The sequence below is a fragment of the Aquarana catesbeiana genome, linkage group LG08, assembly GCF_042186555.1.
Source record: "Aquarana catesbeiana isolate 2022-GZ linkage group LG08, ASM4218655v1, whole genome shotgun sequence".
Classification (NCBI taxonomy): domain Eukaryota; kingdom Metazoa; phylum Chordata; class Amphibia; order Anura; family Ranidae; genus Aquarana; species Aquarana catesbeiana.
The window spans coordinates 260,075,721-260,091,056 of NC_133331.1; the positions used below are offsets into that span (position 1 = coordinate 260,075,721).

General features: G+C 41.6%; 1 protein-coding gene across 1 annotated transcript in view; it reads right to left on the reverse strand.

Annotated features, from left to right (window-relative positions):
• The window catches only part of LOC141105367 (proteoglycan 3-like), a 39,505-nt gene extending 25,195 nt beyond the window's left edge, over positions 1–14,310 (reverse strand). The window contains exon 1 of the mRNA XM_073595233.1: positions 14,254–14,310. The gene's annotated coding sequence lies outside the window, so the exon portion shown is untranslated. The remainder of the gene's footprint in view (positions 1–14,253) is intronic.
• Positions 14,311–15,336: the final 1,026 nt, after the last annotated feature.

A 15,336-nucleotide genomic window follows, 5' to 3' on the forward strand; every position in this document is an offset into this window, starting at 1 on the left:
CCCACCTGTTACCTTGTATCCCTGCCTGCAGTCTGACCCATCCATCCTCTCCCTGTCCTGTGTTCCTTACCCCATCTGCTGATCTCCCTGTGTATGACCTTGGCCTGGCTTACGTTTACGTCTCTGGAACATCCCTTGTCCATCTGCTGATCTGCTGTGTATGACCCTGGCCCGGCTATTGTTTATGAACCTGGTATTTCCCATTTAGTGCACTTTTCTATCTGTTGTTATTTGTGGGTCTCTGTCTGTGGTTGGTTATTGCACTGTGTCATATTGGAGTTGGTTGTATTATATTACTCACTTTCTTTAATAAATTATTATATTTTCACTTATATACGTTTGGGTGTCCTCTGTCGCAGATCACGCGGTTCTGGTCACACCAGTTCATGACACCCTGAACAAACCATCCCCACTGTGAAACATGATGGTGGCAGCATCATGTTGTGGGGATGCTTTTCTTCAACAAGGGCAGTGAAGCTGGTCAGAGTTGATGGGAAGATGGATGGACCCAAACACAGGGCAATCTTAGAAGAAAACCTGTTAGAGTCTACAAAAATCTTTAAAAGACCTGAGACTGGGGAAGAGTTTTACCTTCCAGCTGGACAACGACCCTAAACATACAGCCAGAGCTACAATGGAATGGTTTAGATCAATGCATATTCATGTGTTAGAATGGCCCAGTCAAAGTCCAGTCGTAAATCCAATTGAGAATCTGTGGCAAGACTTGAAAATTGCTGTTCACAGATGCTCTCCATCCAATCTGACAGAGCTTGAGCTATTTTGCAAAGAAGAATGGGCAAAAACTTCACTCTGTAATTGTGCAAAGCTGGTAGAGACATCCCCAAAAAGACCTGGTTCTACAAGGTATTGACTCAGGGGGGCTGAATACCAATGATTGCCACACTTTCACATATTTATTTGTAAAACATTTTGAAAACCATTTATCATTTTCCTTTCACTTCACAATTATGTGCAACTTTGTGTTGGTCTATCACATAAAATCCCACTAAAATACATTTACGTTTTTGGTTGTAACATGACAAAATGTGGAAAATTTCAAGGGGTATGAATATTTTTTTCAAATGGCTGGTTGCTTAGCTGATCACATGTACAGCACCATGGCACATCTAAACAAAGGCTAAGATGGCACTGTTGTCTTGTTGAGATGGTGATCCTTGACCAATTTAAAAAAGTGTGATCAGACAGATCTACAAATATTTAGGAAAATGAAAAAAGGATAGAACCCAGTGATGGGCTTAACATGTCAAAAGAAAAATTATTTAAAGATTCTGCTACAACCCTTGCTATGAAGAAGCCAATGACCGCAAAAATGAAATAAATACTACAGTATTTCGAATTTAATAGTCAACTCATGTGGTTTTGATTAGGGTGTAGTTCCGATTATGTTCTGAAAAATTAATAGGAGATCTTTAGTAGGAAACCTTTAAAACACAAGAAGACCTTTAAGATACAGGATGCAGGAAACTGATGAAGATTATTCTCTGCAAAAAATACTATATGCACACAAGGCTAAGTAACCATTTTTAAAAACCTATTCATTATTGATTGTTGTGTCCTGCCTGTAGGTTGCCTTTCAGTACCAAATTAATTTCTTGTTTTTTGGGGATTTTAAGGATAATGTTCATCCTTTCAAGTGTTTTAATTAGAAAGCCTTTTGATTCCTTTTGTTCCTCCTCTCCGTAACAGAGAGATTGAGTAGCTTTTCTTATAGTATGATAATGTAAACTGTCACTTACATTGGCAGGTTTCCACACACCAATCCATGCATAATTCTGGATTGGACATGCTCTCTGTGCAACACATCTGATCTGATTATTGGCCCACAGATTAGAAACTGAACTCAGGTTCCCTCTGCGGCACCTGCAGGAGTGCTATAGAAGAAGTGGAAAAGGATAATGAATATTATCAGTTCATGTAAACACATCATTACTGAACCAATTATGCCAAAAAGAAAAAAAAAAACAACATTGTTAACAATCAATTATACTCTATATGACCAAAAGTTTGAGGACAACTGACCATCAAACCTTAAATATTGCCAAGAGTATGAAAATACCCCTTTAAATGATTAAGTGAAGAGTATTGTTAATACTACAGCATACATTGTTGGCAATTGTGTGCTTTCAATTTTGTAGCAACAATTCCAATATGACTGTGCCCTGTGCACAAAGCCAGCTCCATAAAGACACAATGACATGGTTTGGCTAGGTTGGCATAGAGAAACTTGAGAGTGCTGTACAGAACCTTGAAATCAACCCTATTAAATGCTTCTGTGAAGAATCGGACCACTGATGAAGAGCCAGATCTTCTCATCCAATGTCAGTATTGAGCACACAACATTCTTTTTCCTGAATGGACAGAAATTCCAACAGACACACCCCTAAATGTTGTGGAAAGCCTACTCAGAAAAGTGAAGGTTGTTGTAGCTGCAAATAGGGGGCTCACGTGTGATGGTCAGGTGTCCACAAACGTCTAAGGGGTGACAAATATGTTTATAGAATCCCTCCATATATATATGACCTTAGCTTGATGTTTAGGGCTAAGTAGCAACAAATATGTCAGCACATGCTTGAAGAACCAAGGTAAAAGTTTCCTTTTAACTGAGTTTCACACTTTGGAGCATTCCTTTAACAAATGCATTCCGATTAGGAGACTGTGAGAAAATGTAGGATAATGTCATTGACCTTTCCTAAGGGGAAATTAACTCAAAATTTTGAAGCAAAAGGGTCAGATTCCTTTCAATTACTGTATACAGTATATCCGTTATTTGATGAACTTTTTTGATAACCCCATATGTTATTAAAAAAATCACTTGAACTTCACCTGAATATTTTAAAAAGCATTGAAATTGAAAGCAATTCTATGACAGAACATTTTGTGACAGACCAATAACAAAAAAACGATAAAAGCACAGAAATGGGGATAAGATTCATGTTTATGTTCCATGGGTTTGAGGTGAATTGTATGCGTTTGTGATTCACTTAGGAGAGTTTTTTTTAACCATAATGGCTTTTGAACTATAAGGGCCAATAAGGGGCATTTTGGATAAATCAGTCCCCTCACTATTATATGGGGGCACAGAGCAGCCATGGTAAATTTGAAGCTGCTGCAGGGAAAGCATAGAGAAAGCTAATAAACTGCATAGGGAGAGATTAGGGTCAGCCGGGAAACTGTTCTTTGATTCAGAGTGCTAGCCCCTACACCAAATAACCCATTCCTGCCTTTTTTGTCTTTCATGTTATCTTGTAGACGATTTGAGGTCAACAGTCACTTTTATCTGCTGTCCTGCCCATAGCAATTTTTTTTGTGCAAAGCTTCCTTTAAAAAAAATGGCCTTTGTTTCAGGAGTGGTATTTTAGAGTTTGTATTTCCTTGGTGTGTTTTTATATGTTAAGTTGATTAGAGAATTTCCTGACCATCTGTTCTTTAAGCTATTTTTGTTTGCAGCACACCTCTGTATGATGTAGTACGCTCCTAGTTAGATGCTATGCTGTCAGTTAAATGTTGTTCTTTTTGAACTCCTCTGTAATCAGTTAAGTGATCAGGGTCCCATAGCCTGCAAGCTTGTTGGCCCCTCCCTTCCTTCTGGAGAGTTCCAGAACATAACAGTGGAGCAGATCGAAGGAGTAACCTGAATATGTTTGGGGTCTCAGACAATCCCTGTAGAGGCGTGACCAATAGGTGGCTGCAAAGCACATAAATAATCTGGGGAAGGCTAGGTCTTGTCCAGGAGAAATTCCCAACCTGGAGGGCTATTGCCCTCTCAGACAGCCCAGCTGACATTTACCAAGAGTTCATTGAGGTCCCAGCTATGCAAAAGCTGAGGGGCCTATTTACTAAGAACATCTGAAGCTAAAAAAGGGGGATTTGCACCTAGGATTTGGTCTGGAGAGTCCACTAAGGAAATGTCTACCTAACACAGCAGGTAGGCATCCCAGTACCTAAGGAATACAGACCTGAGAGCAGGATCTGGGTGACTGTTGTTGCTGTTAACCCCTGGTGCACTAATACTAAGGCTTGCCTGGCCTTGAACATTGCTTATGGTATTCTAGTGCTCTCCATTTCCTGAGCTGCTGTTAAAGGGACTGTCCTAAGAAGTAGCTGCACAAGTGAAGAGTGTCCTATTATTACTGCCAGCGTTCTGGAGTATCCCACAGCTCTATTGAAAGGAAACATAAAATCTGTGGAAGAACAGAAAGACCTAAAATATCTTACATTAATATGGCTCACATTTAACATGCACCCCCCCACCACCCACCCCTGTTCCCATAGGTAATAAAACATTTAGGCATACAGCAGTTAAGCCTATGATTCCTAAATAAACCTGCCCTGTTGCTGACCATTTTTACACTGCTATATGCTCACAATATCCCAATTCTTATAATAAAAATGCAGCTTGTACTTTTTATCTTTGGTAAATCTGGGCCAAGTGTTGCTATTTATAATTTTCCTGCTGCTGGACATTTTTATCCTGCTATATATCTGCAGTCTCCTAATTCTTAATGAATCCTTGATAGTAATTAATACAGGACAGATGAAGGACAGTCACAGCAAATTACGGGCCAATTATTATTTGCTGGTCAAAGTTGGCATATTGCCATTTGAAGAAAAAGCATAGGTAACTGCAAGTTATCTGAAAAAAGCTTTTTTTTTTAAACTGGAATAAATCAGAATGGGTTCTGTTGTATGAAAGTGAAGCTAATTTTAAAATAAAATTCACAACAAAATATGTCAGTATACGTTGTCAAGTTCTCAATGTTGCTCTTCAAGCTGAATGAAAAGATATTCTCCCTTCCATATAGCATTTAAAAACATGCATTGGTACATGTCCTCCATGGCAGTGTTGAGCTTCCTATGCTTTTTGCACAGAAATTATTAGTCTTAAAAATGGCCAGAATTTAACAATATTTGCCTTTCAAAAGGAATCACCTCTTAGTTCAGGTTTGCTGAATTTCTAGCATGATTTGGTGAAACCTTGGCAAATTGAACCCAGGCAGATTCACCCATCACTATTCATAAAGTCTTGTTTATAGCTAAATTCCAATTTCTGGTTTGCAACCTACTGTGGGATGAACAATGATTAAGAACCATGGTCACTAATGAGAAGAGACAATAAGGTGGAAATATTAGGTGAGGACATATTTTAGCCATAATATCACAAAACTTTATCAAGCATGCTCTTTAAAAACTTGCAGAAATGACATATGAGAAGCCAAGGCCTAACTAAACCTAGTAGGTTCTCCATATTTAAAATCACCTTTGGGTTAACCATCAATTTACTGTGTTTGCTTATCCTGAAATGATCTTATAGTCACAAAAGTGGCTTTTAGTCTGGGTTGTAAAATGTTGCAGATTGGTTTCTATTTTTGTGCTGCCACCCATCCTCTGTGCCCTCTTATATGTCACCTCATCCTCCCACCTATCTATTTTATATCGTTCTGTGTCTAATAAAAATTGAGGGGAAAAAACTTCTGTAAGATTTTCTCTAACCTGAGCCTGCGTAAAGGTTGTGAGACAGTTGAAAGCTTGATAGTAGCAAGTACTTTTGTCTGGCCAAACATCACCAAATCTTTTATTTATTTCTATAGAGACATTGTGGCATTTCCTCAACTGGCAGTCATTTAAATGGGTTGTCTCCAGGGTATCAGGCATGTCACAGTAATTCTCTTCGCCATTTCGATCCTCTATTTCATCTTGAGACATCGAGTCATCTTGAGAGCAATCATCTTAAGAAAAAATACATTTAAAACGTTAAGATGGTTTACAAGTAGGTTTGAATTTTCATTGCTGCAGGCAAGACCAGACCTACAGCCTGAGCTAACCCCCTTTTATACAAATACTTTTAGTTGTGTACTTTTTAAACATGGAATGTATTTACCAAATCATGATGTTTAAAGTAAGATTGGTGAAATGCATCAGGAAAGTCTGTTTTTTTGTTGGAGACATTACAGTATGCAGTCAACACCTTGATTATCAAAAATAGAAAAATGAGCTCTTCTTGCAGTATTTTTTTCTTTTATTTCCAAAAGGGCCCGACTGTAAAGGCTGACACCCAGGTTGTCCATGTGTAGGAGGCCAGCCTTGATTGGAACAATGGATCTGTGTGTTTCAGTATTTTTCTGTGTTTGATTAAGGCCTCCTAAACACTATTCATTGCCTTAATGCACCTGCCTAGAGTTCTGCCACCTTCGGCGCTGGCCCTGTGCTTTCCACTCACTACTATCACTTCTATGCACAGAAGCTAGGCTTCTGTATTTAGAAGTGACAGCAATCCTGTTCAGACCACTGCACTGAACCCTCCCCAGGCACAGCTGGTGTACTAATGTATCAAGGCGTTGCCCTGTTGTGATTTTCCGCACCCGCAGCATCTCTCACCACCACTTATCACACTTGAGCTGGGGAATCTTTCGCTAGGCTCCTCCTCAGCTCTGACCTGTCTTATGACAGGTCTTGAGGAGGAGCCTGGGAGGAAGGGCATCTCCCACCCTGCACCAAGCCACGCTGTATCTGAAGTCTGTGTTGGGAGGGGAGATTTTGGGGGGGAGAAATTAAAAGCATTTAGTGTGGTATTTGTACAGGAAGGTGGAAGGGGGCCTGTGCTGGGTGGGGGAAGACAATCCTGTGAGGAATGGGGATTCAGCGGTGGAACTCTGCACCCTGTACACAGCCCCCTCCAGAACCCTGTACCTAGCACCCTCCAGAACCCTGCATCCTATACCTAGCACCCACCTGATCTCTGCAACTTGTACCTAGCACCCTGTTAAACTCTGCATCCCATACCTAGCACCCTGTTGAACCTTGCACCTGGTACCTAGCACCCTGTTAACAACTTCCCGCCCACCGTACGTCATATGCGTCCTTGATTTTGAGCGGGTATATCTTAATGATGCCTGCAGCTACAGGCATCGTTCAGATATCGGCTTTTTCAACCGCCGATTGCCTACACTATAAGAATGATCATAGTGGCTGTTCCACCGCTTGACCGTTCTTACTGGAGGCGAGAGGGGATGTCCCCCCCTCCCGCCACCCTCCGGTGCTTTTACCGACTCAGCACTTCCATTGGTGAGTCGGAGACCGGATCAGCCGGCCCCGGATGTTTACCATAGAGATTTCTGGGGGATCAGATGGTTGCCGGAGTCTCTATGATCATTTGGAGGCCGGGCGCGATGTTATGATGTCACGCCCGGCCTCTGCATTCAAACAAACGGCGCCGGGTAGCCGAGATCTTTTTTTTTTTTTTTTTTTTTTTTATTATAGGCTTCCTAGCCTAAAGGTGAGATGTGGAGTCTTATTGACCCCATATCTCACTGTAAAGTGGACCGATCATGCCATATTCCTATTAGAAGGGATGTTTACATTCCTTCTAATAGGAATAATAATGGTCACATTTTTTTTTTTTTTTTAAAGCATCAAACTAAAAAAAAAAAGTAAAATTAACAATAAAAAAAAAAAAATGTAAAGCACCCCTGTCCCCGTGTGTTCACATACAGAAGCGAACGCATACGTAAGTCCTGCCCACATATGAAAACGGTGTTCAAACCACACATGTGAAGTGTCACCACGAACGTTAGAGTGAGAGCAATAATTTTATTTATTTATTTTTTCATAAACTCCTTTAGCCTCTCTGCCAGGACCTTCGCATACAGTTTTGTGTCGGTGTTGAGAAGAGAGATAGGACGATAGCTTGAACAAAGTGTTTTCTCCTTACCCTCCTTCAAAATGATTGCGATGGAAGCCTGAAGGGCATCTCTGCTCATCTCATAGCTATCTCCAAACCCATTCATGTAATGGCAAAGCCTTGGGACTAGTATCTCTTTAAATTTTTTATAATAAAACAATGTGAGCCCGTCCGGGCCAGGACTTTTCCCGGAGGCCCCTCCTGTTAGCGCCTTTCTAATTTCATCTTCCGAAATTGGCGCCTCCAAGAGTTCCCTGGCTGAGTCTGAAATTATGGGTAGCTTAGCTTTCTTCAAGTAATTATTATTTTTCTCTCTCCTATTTTTAGATTGGGGATCATGTATGTTGACTAAGTACAAGCCTTGATAGTAGTTCTTATAAATTTCAGCTATCTTTCTAGATGAATATTCCAAATGACCATCTTTAGTCTGAATTTTCTCAATAAAATTTCTAGTTTTCTTTTTTTGTACCATTTTTGCCAGGAATTTACTTGGTTTATTTCCCCAGCGATATCTGTCCCTTATAAACCTACTGTATGCTATTCTTGATTCCAGCTCCAGTGCCTTTTTCAACTCTGTCCTTTTAGTTATCAACTGTTGGTATACCTCACAGGGTTGCTGACCCGATTGTTTTTTATGTTCCTGTTCCAGCTTATCTACCTCCCCTGTTAGATTTAGGATTCCGTCCCATTTCTCTCTTTTCTTCCTAGCCCCCATCTCAATTAGGACCCCTCTAATATAGCCTTTATGTGCCTCCCATAATGTGGACCCTGATAGTTCCCCATTATCATTTACTGAGAAGTAATTCTCCAGTTCCTTTCTAATTGAGGCATAGCCCTCCTCCTCCCGTATCAATTCCTCGTTAAGACACCACTGACCCCGGATCCCCACATCTCCACCTATTATCATTTCCATGATCATAGGGGCATGATCTGAAAAGGTTACGTTGCCAATCTTGGAATCCACAACCTCATCTATTTCCCTATGTTCTATAAAGCCAACGTCAATCCGAGAGTAAGAACCGTGCACAGGAGAATAGAACGTATAGTCCCGTCTACTTGGGTGTTGGACCCTCCAAATGTCTACCAATTGATACATGGATAGTTTTTGTTTCACCACCTTTAATTGACTATTGTTCATCTCCTGCGCACGGGCCGTACTGTCCATTCTTGGGTCCATACAGAAGTTAAGATTCCCCATCAAAATCAAATGCCCTTTCCTAAACTCCATTAATTTCCCCAGAATGTACTGAAAATATTTCATTGAGTTTTTATTAGGTGCGTAAATATTAGCCAGGGTGTATTCCCCTTCGTTTAATCTGCCTCTAAGAAAAAGGAATCTACCCTCCGGGTTCACCAATCTATCCTCCAGCACAAAACTTGTTCTTTTTGCAAACCCAATGGCCACCCCTCGAGTTCTACTTGAGATGGTGTCGCCTTGATACCAGAACGGGAAATCACTTGAGTACAGTCTTAACTTAGATTGTTGTGAGATATGTGTCTCCTGGAGAAAGACCACGTCAGGGCCTATTATTTTAAGCTCATTAAAAATATTTCTTCGTTTTTTAATCATGTTTAGGCCTCTGACATTGTACGTTATAAATTTTAATGTGGACCTAGCTATCATTCTGCTCTAATGAATACCACCTCTTTCTTTTGACCTTGGAGAGATTCCCCATCTTAATTTTGTGGCAAGGATATCCCCCCTTCCCTTTCCCACCCCCATCCCCCCAAATCCCCACACCCCTATTTCCCCCCTCTCTGCCCTCCTCCCCCCCTCCCCCCCTTTGGTCCCTATTGGACCCTTAGACCTTTGAGGAACTCGCATAACGTGATCCTCTCTCGGTCACCACCTCAAAGGGTGGAGCTCTCGGTGTGTTTCCCAGCAAGTCACCCTTGGCCCGGTGACCCGGTGGGCTGACCAGCTCCAAACAGCTCTTTTACTTTAGTGGATTTCATCTCTCCATATTTTCCCCCTCCCCCTCCCCCCCACCACCACCCAGTGCCACCCCCACCCCCGAAGTATTTTACATGAACCCCATTCTTAAATCTACCCACTGTTCATTGGACCAGTCCAGGAACGAATGGACCTGGATACCCAACTTCCCGCAGAATTCCTCCAGTTCATCTGGGAATCTGAGTCTTGCTGTTTTGCCGTCTTTGCTTCCTAGCAAACAGGCCGGGAACCCCCATGTATATTTTATATTTTGCTTTATCATTTGTTCCAAAAGGGGCTTAAGATGACGCCTTCTTACCAGAGTGTCTTTAGCTAAATTAGCGAATACTAATATCCTTGCTTCCTCATATTGAAGCGGGGTTCTCCCTCTAAATTTTACCCATAGGTTTTCTTTATCTTCGTAAAATCTGAACCTCACTATAATGTACCGGCTTCTTTCCGTTCGTCTAGTATCGAGCCTTCCTATCCGGTGAACCCGCTCAATTTTTGGAAAATCTCCTCCTCCCAATTCCAAGATAGGACTGAAAATATCCACAATGGTCTTCCTCAAATCTTCACCCCTCATTTCCGGTACCCCTTGGATTCTCAGATTTTGTCTACGATTTCTGTTTTCCTGGTCCTCTATTCTGTAGCAGATTCTTATTTGATTTTGTTGAATAATTTTGAGTTGCTCTTTTAAGTCAGAGAGGGCCCGCTCTTGTTTGTCTATTGTAACTTCTGTTTTCTCAACTCTGGCCAGTATATTCCCCAGGTCTGTCCTCAGACCATTTATTTCCAATTTAATTGCGGTTTCAAGTGATTTAAACATTTCTAAAATTTCGTTCTTCTAGGGGAATTGTGTATCCTGTCTATTTTCTTCCAATCTAGTTGTTTCTAGAGTGTTCTCAGCTGATAGCTCGTCTCTGGAATGATCAGGTGTCTGGGCTCCCTTTCCATTCCCCCCCATCTTTTTATCCGCCATGGTTAACTTTTGGGTCTCAGGGTGGGTGTTTCCCGGGCTGCCTCCCCAGGTCATATATTGCTTGATTGTACTCCCAGTGGAGGTGCTCCCTGTAGTGTTGTCTTTTGGAGTCTTGGGTGCCCCCCCTTCCCGGTTTTAGTTGCAGCTCTACTCATAGTATTTTCCGTACCCTGAGATTAATTTATATTCCTACACAATGGTTTAGGAAGATGGTGGCCTATGGGTCCTCTGGGGTACTCTGGAGTTTTCCAGTGCTGCCAGAGAGGATATTTTTAATCCAAAGTGCACAGCTTCGAGTCTAAGCTATTAATACTTTGTTACTGCATAATTACCACCATAAGACATTGCCAGAACAAATGGTACCACCAGTATTGCAATTGCTATCAGTATAGAGACAGCAGAGTATAGACAGTAGCGGCTATAGCATCAGTAATATAGCAACAGCAGTGTTCAAAAAGTCTCTTTCTCTATTTTCCAAAAGAACACATTCATACCTTCAGCCTCTCTTCATCCCTTTTGCAGGGGGACCTCTGTTCTTCTCTTACCTTTTAGGCTGGGATCATAGAGCAGCTCTTACCCCCGGCCCTGAACCCATAGGCTCGTCGTCCTCTGGAGTGCCTGTCAGGTCTCCGTTCCAGCCAGGCACCGAATGTTTGTGTACCGCTGTCTCCGCTTTGTTTCCGAAACGGGAGGGTTCTTGATCGGAGGCACGTATGTTACACTGCCTGAATCTAGGGAGGGGGGAAGGATCGGGGGGACAAGACGGATGAACGGGACCGTCACTCCGCTAGTGCCACCGCGCTATACCCATGCCCAAAGCTCCAGGATGTCTGTCCGCGCCGATGGTCTCACAGAACGGCGCCCGGGCTCCCCTCCTCTCCCTGTTATCCGCCGTATCGCTAGTCTGTTTAGACACAAGGCCGCTCAACGCTGGCCAGCCAACACACCTCCATCTCCTCCCCTCCCGTCAGACGTCCTACGTCATGACCACTCCCCCCCACCCGAGAGCAATAATTTTAGCCCTAGATCTCCTCTAAAACTTGTTGTGTAAAATTTTTAAAGCGTCGTCTATGGAGATATTTAAGTACCGAAGTTTGGCGCCATTCCATGAGCGTGTGCAATTTTGAAGCGTGACGTGTTAGGTATATATTTACTTGGCATAACTTCATCTTTCACATTATGCAAAAAAAAAATGGGCTAACTTTACTGTTTTGTTTTTTTTTTAAAGCACAAGACAGTTTAAAAAAAAAAAAAAACGCGTTTGAAAAATTGCTGCGCAAATTCCTGTGCAAGATAAAAAGATGTAACTACTGCCATTGTATTCTCTAGGGTCTTTGCTAAAAAAAAAATATATAATTTTTGGTGGTTCTATGTAATTTTCTAGCAAAAAAATTATGATTTTTATATGTAGGAGAGAAATGTCAGAATTGGCCTGGGTGGCAAATGGTTAAACTCTGCATTCCATACCTAGCACCCTACTGATCCCTGCACCCTGTACCTAGCACCCCCCTGAACTTTGCACTCTGTATGTAGCACCCTCCTGATATTTATAGCCCCTTTAGAACCCTCCCACACCCAGTAACTGCGGTGTGCTCAACCCCCCTCCCCTACGTGCATTGTTATGTTCCTGTACCTATTCTCTGATGACAAAAATCCCTACTTAACACAATACATTTCCATATACTAAGGTTTACTTTATTAAAGTGTATGTCCATCCAAAATGTTTGGACTAGGACTAGAACCCTTCTCAAGTTTTTACTGCTATCTAAGGCTTCTTAGAATTCTACTAGATGTCCGCTGGGACCCACTTATCGTTTCTGAGAGACACAGAACTGTGGTCTGCTAATGTAAACAAGGCAGATCGCTGTTCTGTTAGTAGGGGAGGTAGAGATCCTGTGTTTCTGCTAAGCAGGAACACTGATCTCTGCCTTCTCACAGTAAAAGTACATCCCCCACAGTTAGAATGCACTCTCTAGGAACACATTCAACCCTTTGATCGCCCCTGATGTTAACCCCTACCCTGCCAGTGTCCTCAGTACAATGACAATGCATATTTTTAGCACTGATCACTGTATTGGTGTCACTGATGCCCTGTACAGACGACCGGTTTTGCCGTTGGAATAAACTCATTGGAAGGTTTTTCCAAGGGAGTTTCAACGGAATTCTGCTCAAGCTGTCTTGCATACACACAGTCACACCAAAGTCCGACCGTCCAGAACGCGGTGACGTACAGTACGACGGGACTAGAAAAAGGAAGTTCAATAGCCAGTAGCCAATAGCCTCCGTCTCGTACTTGCTTCAGAGCATGCGTCATTTTTGATACGTCGGAACAGCATACAGACGAGCGGGTTTAATTAGTTCAGTCGGAAAAATTTAGAACATGTTCTCTATCTAAGTCCATCGAAACTTTCGACGGAAAAAGTCCGATGGGGCATACACATGGTCGGATTATACGATGAAAACCTCCCATCGGACTTTTTCTGATGGACATTAAGCTCGTGTGTACGCGACATTAATGTCCAATTTGTCTGCTGCAATGTTGCAGTCCCCCTAAAAGTCGCTGATCACCGCCATTACTAGTAAAAAAAAATTAAAAATAAATAAACGTTCTGTAAATCTATCCCATAGTTTGTAGACGCAATAACTTTTGTACAAAACAAATCAATAACAGCTTATTAGAATTTTTTTTTACCAAAATTATGTAGCAGAATACATATTGGCCTAAATTACATATTGGCCTAAATTGATTGAAAATAGATTTTTTACATATTTTTTTGGATGTGTTTTATAGCAGAAAGTAAGAAATATTTTTTTGTTTATAGTGCAAAAAATAAAAACCGCAGAGGTGATCAAATACCACCAAAAGAAAACTCTATTTGTGGGAAAAAAAGGATATACATTTTATTTGGGTAAAGCGTTGCACAAACAGTTAAAGCAAGACAGTGGGGGTTATTTACGAAAGGCAAATCCACTTTGCACTACAAGTGCAAACTGCACTTGAAATTGCACTTGGAAGTGCAGTCACTGTAGATCTGGGGGGGACATGCAAGTAAAATAGAACGCAGCATTTTAGCTTGCACATGATTGGATGATAAAATCAGCAGAGCTTCCCCTCATTTCAGATCCACCCCTTAGATTTACAGCGACTGCACTTCCAAGTGCACGTTCAGTGCAATTTCAAGTGCACTTTGCAATTGTAGTTTGCACTTGTAGTGCAAAGTGGATTTGCCTTTCATAAATAACCCCCAGTGTCGTATCATAAAAAATAGCCTGGTCATGAAGGGGGGTGAACCTTCCGGAGCTCAAGTGGTTAAGCAATACAATGTTCATTTTCAGTGAGAAAATGTTTAAACTTTTTGTTTCCTTTTTAACCTCAAAATTCTAATACGGATATATTAGATTGTCAGCTCACCTGGTTCCTGGGCATAGATGGTTCCCAACAAAAGGAGCAGAAGTAGATGATACATGTCTGTACAAGCAAAAAAAGTCTGGTCATGTCAAAGTATTTACTATATTTTTCACAGCAGGGGAAAAAAGGAAATGCTCGGTTGACCCCAGAGACCAGTCATCACTTTAGGGATCACCTCATGTTTTCTTTTTTCTTTCCTCCAAGTTTTGTTCTTTAGAAATTGTGTTTACCTTTTTGTCAATGATGGGTCAGTGGGCTCTTTCTGCATCCAGATGCTTCTTCTTCTCTTGGATACCTCGGTGCTCCTTTATATACATATATTTTCAGAAGCTGTGGTTTATTATCTTTTAAACCCTGATTATACAATAGTATAAAAAGTGCAATGAATGATGCAAGGTGTTATGGTAATCTCTCCAAACAGTTTTCATCAATTACATAATTATACCTGTCAGCCTTGTATCAGTGACCGTTGTGTTCTTCCATTGTAGAGATGTTCTGGCATGGTACCTAGCACTGCCTCAAATCCCACCAGAGAATTGTATGTGCTAGTGTGGGTTCTCGTCAATTGTTCGATAACATATTGATATATTAAGGGGTCAATTCACACAAAACAAATATTTCCAGTTTTGGAAGATGTTTGTCAGATGATTTAACTCACCATTTCTTTTATCTTTTTTGGGGACTTTATTGTTGATATCTCTGAGCTGAGTTCCTTTATTTGTGCACCTGTTACATCCATTATGAGGGGCTCCCACCAACGTGCATTATGAGGGGCTCCCACCAACGTCCATTATGAGGGGCTCCCACCAACGTCCATTATGAGGGGCTCCCACCAACATCCATTATGAGGGGCTCCCACCAACGTCCATTATGAGGGGCTCCCACCAATCAGGTGGCACTTTGTGTTGGTCAATCACATAAAATCTCAATAAAATACATTTACGCTTTTGGTTGTACCATGACAAAATATGGAAAATGTCAAGGGGTATAAATACTTTTTCAAGGCACTGTATCTCACCCTTATCATGCTGGCACCTGTAGTGTACCTACATCTCACCCTTTGCATCCTGACACCTGTAGCCCACCTACATCTCACCCTTGGCATGTTGACACTTATAGTCCACCTACATCTCTCCCTAGGCATGTTGACATCTGTAGTCCACCTACATCTCACCCTTGGCTATTCAAGACCTGTAGTCCACCTACATTTCACTCTTGACATGCTGACACTTGTAGTCCACCTACATCTCATCCTTGGCATGCTGACGCCTCTAGTCCACTTGCATCTCCCCCTTGACATGCTGATACCTGTA